At 40.6% G+C, this 10,000-nt stretch overlaps 1 protein-coding gene and 1 pseudogene across 1 annotated transcript in view; one reads left to right on the top strand and one right to left on the bottom strand.

The window, feature by feature from the left end:
• The window catches only part of LOC137973914 (neuropilin-2-like), an 85,793-nt gene that overhangs the window by 41,730 nt on the left and 34,063 nt on the right, over positions 1 to 10,000 (bottom strand). The gene's annotated exons all lie outside the window — the stretch shown is intronic.
• On the top strand, positions 7,567 to 8,940 carry LOC137973915 (uncharacterized; annotated as a pseudogene).

Raw genomic sequence — 10,000 nt, 5'->3', positions numbered from 1 at the left:
AGAATTGCTTTCAAATATGTGAAAACTGTCATATGAAGTGCACAAGTGACGTCGGATATTGTAGACAGAAGTGTCTCTCTGGTGCATGCACCTTCACATGCTAAGCAATGTAAGCAGGATTGCAATGGAAAGAAATGCGACGAAACGCCCAAATACATTTCCGTGGGGTGCAGTGTAATCGTCATACCACGTTTTTATCTGGTCATCTTAGCAATTCTTTTGCGACAACGAGTATCTTGTCTTTTGTGTTGCTGGTGACGTTTTATGGAGAACACGAATCTTGGAGTTCGAGAAAAAGTGGGGGATATGTGAGGCTTCAAAGCGTTCATGGGTACTTAATACAGGCGGAACCTTTGTAACTCTGCGTGACGCGTTTTATGTGACGAATTGTTGCCTGGCGGAAAACAGGCTCTGTTAATAGCTTAGTCTTCTACACTGTGACAAAAATAAGGAAGAAGAGTAGCGAAGGAAAACTGATAGAAAAGCCGTTTGAAGTACCTATACACGTTAACCGGAACAACCACCTCCACAGTCACTTTAACTGGTTTTAAACCATGAAGCAAGTGTGTGATACAGAATCGGGTTGCGCTCAGTCGTAATACATGAAATAGAATGTCCCATGTCTCAGTGTTTCAGTGTCTCGTAGGACACAAAAAGTAGGTTTTCAGTTCCGTGGTAGCTATGCCACGTGACAGAGCAGATAATAAAATAGATTCGAAGGGAAAAAATACCCAGGAGAATTGAAGAACTTCATTTAGGTCATCAGCAGAGAGTTAAATGGCAATTATATTTTTACTAGAAAAAGAACAAGTTACTGGATACTTCATAACCAAAAATTTAAACATGAACGAGTTTTAAGATTCAGGATCTAGGGGCACCATCACTCGTTAGAGTTTCCATGACGATATCAAATCCTGTGTGATTATAACTCTCTACCCTGAACTTTGAAAATTTTTCATGTTTAAATTTTTAGTTCTATTTCTGACCACCATGGCAGCAGAGAATACAATGACTTTGAAGTGCCCCTTGCGAGACAGGCATGAAACTTTATTTGGGGTGTCAAGAGCGAGAAACAACATTCCATAGAAACATGTGTTTTTCATTGGCTGGATTAATGGACCAAGAAGCCTTTATAATCTATTGTTAACACCCAAGTACAGGAACCAAAATATTTAGAACCTTTGATAAAAGAATGTTCAGTTTAGACCTTTAAAGAAAACCCTGTTTTAAACTAAAAATTCAAGTACAGGATGTTACTTTATCTTATTAAATGGTGTCCAAACGAACTTTTGGATGCGACCAGATCCTTTCGTTTCGCCGACCACGTGACCAAAAGAAACAGAGGGCTCTGGCGACGAGAATGGTATTCTAATCACTTGATGCGATTTGGTACATTCCATCCAGCGTTAAAATAGTGCATCAAGATGGCTTCCCTGAGACGGATTGACAGGATCGTAGTGAGCATTGAAATCACCAAGAAGTACGAGGGCATTTTGGGGATTAGACAAAGCCCTATCAACGCTACATTGCAAATTCGTAAGAAAATTAATGTTGGCTTGAGCATTTACACAAGGTGAACGGTAACAGACATCACAAAAAAAAGTTAGTGCATTAATCTTCATTTCTATCCATAACATTTTAAGCCCATTGACTTCTAAACAAATGGGATGACACTGAGAAAGCAACACCTCCGTACCGCCTCCCATCCCTTACGTATCCAAGCGCATAATAGGACAATAGCCTGGAATGTCAAAAGAATCGCTTGAAATTGAATAAATTAACCATGTCTCACAGATACTAAAAGTATGAAGTTTCTGTTTCAAATTATTGAGACAAGCTCATCAAATTAATCGGCTATGTTTAAACCCCGAACATTAGCGTGGCCACTCAAAAATGAAGAACTAGGGTAGGTCCAGGATTATCAGGCTCATTATCACCGCTTAACAACAAAAAGGTAAAAAATTATAACTGAGATATGACTGGTAATAAAAATAAGAGATAAGAGAGGAAAAGCAAATACATTTAATTAAAGAGCAATCGTTGAAAAAGCCTATCGCTGCCCTGTAAACTTCTAACCTAATCCCCATTATATATATTAGCGAATAGAAGAAATAGAAGACAGCTCACCTCCTGCGGCTGCTCAAGTGTATAGAGAAATTATGAGTGCAAGAAAAATGACAAAATCATATCAGAACAGGGATCATATTTTATAAACTATGCAACTGCCAAGGCTTGGGGCTCCAAAATGCCATAAAACTAATGAGAATGAATTTCCTAAACTTCATTTAGCGGGCATGCGGGTAGAGCGGTAACCTTCTTTTATCTTCCGACGGGATGTTTGGACGAACGCGTCCATTAACATTGAGAAATACTTTACCGTCGATCGTCCACACCGGAGTATCTTTATGCTCATTTCTTGCCATCTGTAAAAGTTTTCGGTTAACAAAAGTAAGGTCTTCGTAAACTGTGAAACCATCCCCTCCAACGCCGTTTATTGACCCTCAAAACCCTTAATTCTTGAACTTCACTATGATCGCATGGCTGCCATCTTGTCTTTTCTGTCTAACCCTGTGGGCTCTATCAATCTTCCCTGCGTCAAATTCTAAACCCATCTCCCAAATAAAGAACTCTAAACCTTTCTTAGGGCAGTCTTTGTTATCTCCCTCCTGAACTCCATAGATACCTACACTTTCCCTTCGAGAATACTGCTCGTTGTTGTTTTAATTTGTTTAAGTCATTTCTCACGGGAACATTGGAAGCCACAAATGACCAGCTCCCAACGTCAGTGGCTTCATAGCTCAGTTGGTTAGAGCGTCGCACCCGTATCGCGAGGTCACGGGTTCAAACCCCTTTGAATTCCTGAATTTTTCAGGCTTCTTTACGTAATTGCAAAAATTGCGTTCAAAACTGCGAGAATCATAGCTTCTTCACTTGACATTCTTCTATGCTGATCATTCCACGTCCCCTCTCTGATTTTTTAAAGTACAGCCGATCTACATCAGCCTGCAGGTGTAATGCACGATAAATAGTCATCAGCTTTCGTGTTTTGCGATCCATTACTTCCAGCTCTTCCTTGACCCAATCAACAATTCCTGCCTCGTACTTTACAATGGAAACTGCTCCAAAGTTTATTGCTTTCATCGTATTTCCCGTATGGAGTTTAGTATTGTCTTAACTGTACGAAAATATTCCTTCTGGATCCTGTCCTTCATTTTACTATGTTTTACATCATCCGCTTCTAGCACCCCAAGATACTTGTAGTTTTCATTCTCATCAACATACAGTGATCGCATCTTTTTATTCCCCGGTAGCTTGATTTCTTCACTTTGGAACACTTTTCCGCTTTTCATCAATAGGATTGCACACTTGGGACAAGAGAGTCAACTTGATTTTCATTTTTACCATATGGCTTCTTAAGATCGTCCATAAAAAGCAAATGATTAGTCATTCCTTTCCCGTCGCCAGGATCATATCCCGCCTTTACTTTTCGTAGCACGACTGTTAGTGCCCGGATGAGCGATATCACAAAAAGGAGGATGAAAGGCTGTCTCCTTGAAATATTCCTCTTCTGATATGAACTTCGCCAAGAGCTTCACCTCCAGTGGTTAAAACTGTCTTCCACTGTTTTATGTTGTTTTGGATCAAACCCACCATATTCTGCGCTATACCAAACATCCTCATACAAAGTATCTCAGCTCTCTCCGTATTATCATTATCATTATCATTTGGTTTGCGGCACCGTTGAACATATTTCCTAAGAACATTACCTGATATGGCAGAATTGTTAGAGCCTCTTGAGCGCGCGATTAATGAGGTTCTCATACCAGCTGTCACTGGCCATAACACTCACACTAAAGTAGAGAGCGACCTCTATGGTGTCCCTGTGCGCATGGGAGGCCCTGAATGAGACCTCATGTTCTAAATTCGAGACTTCAATCAAAGTTACTAATCCGCTCGTGAGGCGAGTTGTTGAGCAAGAGCACCAGCCTCCAGATGACTCAGAAATTCGAACACTGCAACTGAGCACAGGAAAACAAAAAGATGACTGTCTAAGTAAGAGGCTAGAAGAGGTGAACAGCTCCCAGCCGACAAAAGATAAGAGAGCTGTTGAGTTAGATACAGAGAAGGGATCATATAAATTGGTTGACTGTGATTCACAAAGAGCTAGATTATAATCTGAATAAGAAGGAATTTAGAGATGCAATCAATTTACGATACGACCGGGAAATAACAGACACACCCATGATCTGCGCATGCGGTGCTCAGTTTAGCGTGGATCACGCAAGGGTATGTCAGCGCAGCGGGTTCATTATCCAGCGCCATAACGAAATTCGTGAGTTGGAAGCAGAGATGCTAGGGATGGTCTGTAATGATGTGGAAGTAGAGCCGGTCCTTGAGGAGCTCACTGGGGAGACGTTTGGATATACACGCCCGAGGCTTTTGGACGAGACAGAGATTTGCATTCCAATATATACTCTTGCAGAGACTTGACTCCTAAGCAGATCTATAAGAAGCATGAGAACGAGAAGAAGAGGCAGTATGTAGAAAGAGTAATGGAGATCGAAAAGGGGACGTTCACTCCCTTAGTTTTCACGACCACAGGCAAAATGGCGGATGAGTGTGTTAAGTACCACAGCAGACTTGCGGAGCTAATCGCAAATAAGAAGGGAGAACGTTACTCATGCGCAATTTCTTTGATAAGATCTAAAGTTCCTTTTGCTATCGTACGCTCTGCGATACTATGCTTTAGAGGCAAAAGATCCAGAAGACGACAGCTAGACTTCGTTGACTCAGATTTACAGATCGAAAGCATTCATCTATTCTTTTTTTCTTTCAGGACTTTTATTCATTTAACTTGAAATTTTCTTCTTCGTGGTCTTAATTTAAAACCACGCACCGGTGGCTCAGTTAGTTTAGCATCGGGCTGTCTCGCAGGAAGTCGCGGATTTGAACCCCGGCCGGATCAATACTCAGGATCTTAAAATAACTGAAAACAAAGTGCTGCAAATGGTTAGACTTTCAAGTATTTTCGGATACGGACTATAAATCGTAGGCCCTGTCTCACAAATAATATATGTTCATAAGTATTCGAGAAGAGTAGGGGATAAAGTCCCCGGTGTTGTGGCTGTGCTTTTCTCTCCAGCAGAAGTGGCCGGCCTGGCGGTGATGTCTCTAAAAAGCCTTGTGGTGTATGAGGCCACCTAAGCAGAAACAGCCACAAGTCAAAAAGGGACTTTGCCGAGTGCTGGAACATGTAGACGTAGATGTTAAAACACTGTACTTGCTGCAAGAGCTAGTTGATCACATCTGAGCCGCAAGGAATGTATTTGCGAAATCGTTATTGACACACACACTGATTGTACGCTTATGATTTATAATTAATTCTTAATGTTGTATAGCAGTGTTCTCCCCAGGATTTTGGGAAGGCCAGGGGGCATTCTGTCGGAAGCTGAATCTACCATACAAAATTAAGACTTACAAAAATAGCAAAAGCGAATTGTCATGCTGTCTAGGAAAACATAAAACTTAAAAACATGAAACATCCACCCAAACAGCACATCCTTGCCTTACTCTTTGGGCCCTTTGATTGTGTTTTCTGCACAACTCGCACAACATACCACTACCACTATTTAGTATTATCATCTTCGTTAGTCTTAAGGAGCCAAGGGTCCTTCAGCCACGTTGGATCAAACCCTGATTTTCGGTGTTTGGAATCTGTGGATGTTGACGGACCTTGCGTTGCTTCCCGAGGGTGGACTTCTTCATCCAAATTACTTACACTCTTATATCTCTTTTCCAGGGTGAAAAAAGAACTTAATTTGCTTTGACTAGCTTTTCGTTTCTGTTCAGAGGATCCTGAGTTTGTCGAAGCCGCCATTTTTTGACAACCTTCCACGCACGTGGGAATTGAGTTTAGTATTCCATGTAATATCCGTAAAGTGCCCTTGAATTTACGGCAAACTGAAAGACGGCTGCCGTTCAATGAAACGAGCGGATAACAAGTTTCATCTCCTTTCATGGAAGGGTAAATGAGCTGAAACCTTATCAATTGCGAGAAAACACAATGAGAAAACACTAGACAATGCTTCAGTATCTTTATTGAGTGTTTTTCTTTTTTTAACTATGGACAGGATCCCAGTTTTAGATGTTAAACTACGTAAGGTCACTTGTTTTAAGCCAGGCGGCAACGATTTTTCAACGAATCAAGCCAGGCGGCCCGCCTGGCATGAAATACCTGGGGAGAACACTGTATAGTGTTTCCAATCCTTACTTTTTTTCCTTTTTTTTAAAAGTTGAATACATTGTATATTATTTTATTATCAAAAAATAACGATAAAATGATAATAATACAATAATACTGCTACTACTACTACTACTACTAATAATAATAATAATAATAATAATTATTATTATTATTATTATTATTATTATTATTATTATTATTATTATTAGTGATTTTGAGAAACACAGACATGTAAAAACTAGCGATATAATGTTAAATTTCCGACTTCTCGGCGATCTCATGACACCATTATCAGGGCGCTGGAAATGAATATCCGAGTTCATAAAAGATATAAAATCATCCAAATTGGCTAGGTAAAGAAGAGCTAGACAAAGACTCTAGCGTGGATAGAATCTGTTTGCAAGTTCAGCCGTGGTCTTAATTGTTTGATGTAAAGCATTTCGTTAACGACACAGTCCAATTTGTTCATGCATTTCTTTATTTAACACTCTAAAGCAGCTGAGGAGGTCCTCAGGGACCGCATCCGCGTGGTCTTGATCATAATGCTTGCGCAAAGAAGATGACGCATCATTATGGCCATCAATGGGTGTGTGTAGATGGCCACGTGGGTAGCCAACAGCTACCTGCATCGCACATGTTATATTGAAATTGGTACACAACGCACTGTTGATTAACCAGCTGTGGTCTTGGCCAATTTTTCGACTGACAAAGATGGGTTGGACTCTAGTTTGGAGCTTGAGACTTAGATCTTTCAACTGAATCTTAACAAAGTTAGCAGAATCCTTGTCGTTAAATGGTATGATTACCCGAGTCACGTCATTTGCCACCCTTTCTACCCATGCCTGCGATGGATGCTTGTCAGTAACTCATGAGTTGACAAAGGGATTAATGGTAGAGTTGATAAGGTGTTAGGGGTACTTCAAGCGTGAGAACAGGGACTTTAAGCGTTCACACTCCTCCGAGAAATAGGCTCAAGATAAGGACAAACGGTACGCGCGATCAAGCATAGTTGTTAGTAAGCTTCGTTTGTATTGGTTGTCGACGTGTTTACGATAGTGGGGAAGTAAACCAGTACTGGTAAGCTTAATCTTGATCTAAACATCTCCTAAGATAACCTTGTTGATCTCTTGAGCGTGGCCACCAAGGGACAGTTGTTCCAGTTTATTGGTGCCATGTATGAGCAAATGGAATGAATAGCCCTGGGGTCCCCCCTCAAGCCTTTGCTTGCTAACGTTTTTATGTCATCATTGGAAGAAAAACTAAAACTGGAACGAAAGCTCCCTGCTTATTACCGCAGATACGTTGACGACACTGTCACTGTTATGCCTGATATAAGTACAGCTACGGACTTCCTAAACACCTTCAACCACGCCCATCCTGCTGTCAGTTTTAGGCCTTTCCAGATTCTGCTCGGCAACGTTTTAGCATTTTCCGAAAAACTAGCACTTTTTGGTAACTTTTGGGCTATTTTGCACCAAAATGCTCAATAACTCGCCCTTTTTTCAAATAAACAAGTTAAAATTGTCTTGATTAAAATTCTAAACATCTTTCTAGTAAAACTCATATCTTACCCTTTGAATGGGTATCATGTGGACGTGGTAATTAATTACAAGAATTGGGTTTGGGTAGCCTAAACCTCGTTGCCAGGGCTTTTCCCTTCTCGCAGGGGGCGCCCCCCACGAGAAGCCCTGGCAACGAGCTTGTTACACTTACTGTCTAACTTTTTGTAACTAGCCACTTAGATTCAACTAAAGGTTGCCTAATTTGTTGTAACTAGTTACTTAGTTGTACCTTAATGTTGATTACAAAACAATTGTGATTAAAATTAGACATGCTGTATTAAAAATATAAAAATATTCGAGCAACTTTAAAAAATTTTTGAGCAACTTTTAAGTAACTTTATGGCTGTTTCTTAGCAACATTTTAGCTTTTTCGGAGCAGAATCTGAAAAGGCTTAGTCAGTTTTACGATGGAGATTGAAAAGGATGAAATGTTTCCCTTTCTCGGCACCCACCTCTTAAACCGAGAGCCCCAAATCGAGACTAAGGTCTACGTCAAGCCTACCAGTACTGGTGTACTTCTCCACTACCATAGTCACATCGACAACCGATACAAACGAAGCTTATTAACAACTATGCTTGATCGCGCGTACCGTTTGTCCTCATCGTGAGCCTATGCCTCGGAGGAGTGTGAACGCTTAAAGTCCCTGTTCTCGCGTTTGAAGTACACGCAACACCTTATCAACTCTACCATTAATCCCTTTGTCAACTCATGAGTTATTGACCAGCATCCATCGCAGGCATCGGTAGAAATGGTGAGAAATAACGTGACTTGGGTACTCGTACCATTTAAGGACCAGGGCCCAGTTGTTCAAAAGCCGATTAACTCTAAATCCAGCTGAAAAATGAGCCAAGGGGTGCATTTCTCTACTACTAAATGCTGTTCAACGCTTATATTCGCGAAAACTTTACATTAGAAGAAGGCAATCTTGAAAAACCAAAAAAGGGAAAAGGAACGTTCACCAAAAAGTTGAAAACATGAAACAAAAGTTTACGCTAATCCTGGATTAACTTAATTGGCTTTCAAACAGCCGGGCCCAGGATTCTGCTAACTTTGTTAAGTCTCACTTGAAAGATTTAAGTCTCAAGCTCCAAACTACAGTCCAACTCATCCTTGTCAGTAGAAAAATTGGCTAAACCACAGCTGGTTAATCAACAGTGCGTTGTGTACCACTTTCGGCAATGCAACCTGCGCGATACAGGTAGCTATGTTGGCTACACACGTGTCCATGTACATACACGCGTGGATGGCCACAATAGTACGTCATCTTCTGTACGCAAGCATTATGATCAAGACCACGCGGGTGCTGTCCCTGAGGACCTCCTCAGCTGCTTTAGAGTGTTGAAGGAATGCATAAACAAATTGGACTGTCTCCGGTTTACGAAATGCTTTACATCAAACAATTAAGACCACGGCTGAACGTGCAAACAGATTCACTCCGTGCTAAAGTCTTTGGCCGTGTTTTCACGATAGCCGTTGTGTTGCTTAACATTCCTGAAAATGGTTAGTTTACAGACTTCGTTCAGCTACTTGAAAATGATACGTGTTTTCACGGGTAAGAATCAATGAGGAAAGAGCACGTGCCAATGCAACAATAAAATAATAAGAGTAGCAAGACTGTTTACGTCAAGTTCTATATCAAAAAAATGCGTTGGAATACAATGTTTATCACCGCTGTTTGCGTTATTTTCCTATTCAAGTTACGATGGCCTAAGAACAAGAGTTTATACGACTGTCGTACTTCCGATTTGGATAACTGCAAGCGACCCCTCATTGGCCGAAAGTAATTGCCAACTCGCTTAAGCTACCTGGTTTGGTGGCTTAAATTTAATGAGAATTCTATTGAAATTTGGCGACTCACTTAACTTTAAGCGAGTTGGGAAAGGAACTGTTTTTACGGAATTTTCAGTTGTCACTCGCTAAGCGATCTGAAAAACTGCTCGTGAAAACACAAGCTTTTGTCTAGTTCATCTACACTTGTGCAAATTTGGACTATTTTATATCTATTATGAACTCGCATATTCATTTCCAACTCCTTGATAATGGCTTCATGAGGTAGCGGAATCGTCGGTAATTTAACATATCGCTAGTTTTTACATGTTTATTATTAGTATGGCAGTATACAGACTTCTGGATGCCCAGACTTATATATCATTAAAATAAATTTAAAATGCCCTCCTTTGATTATGATTATGA

This window comes from Montipora foliosa, chromosome 10 (assembly GCF_036669935.1).
Source record: "Montipora foliosa isolate CH-2021 chromosome 10, ASM3666993v2, whole genome shotgun sequence".
Lineage (NCBI taxonomy): Eukaryota > Metazoa > Cnidaria > Anthozoa > Scleractinia > Acroporidae > Montipora > Montipora foliosa.
Note: the sequence above shows the minus strand (reverse complement) of the source record. Positions and strands in the feature narration are given on the sequence as shown.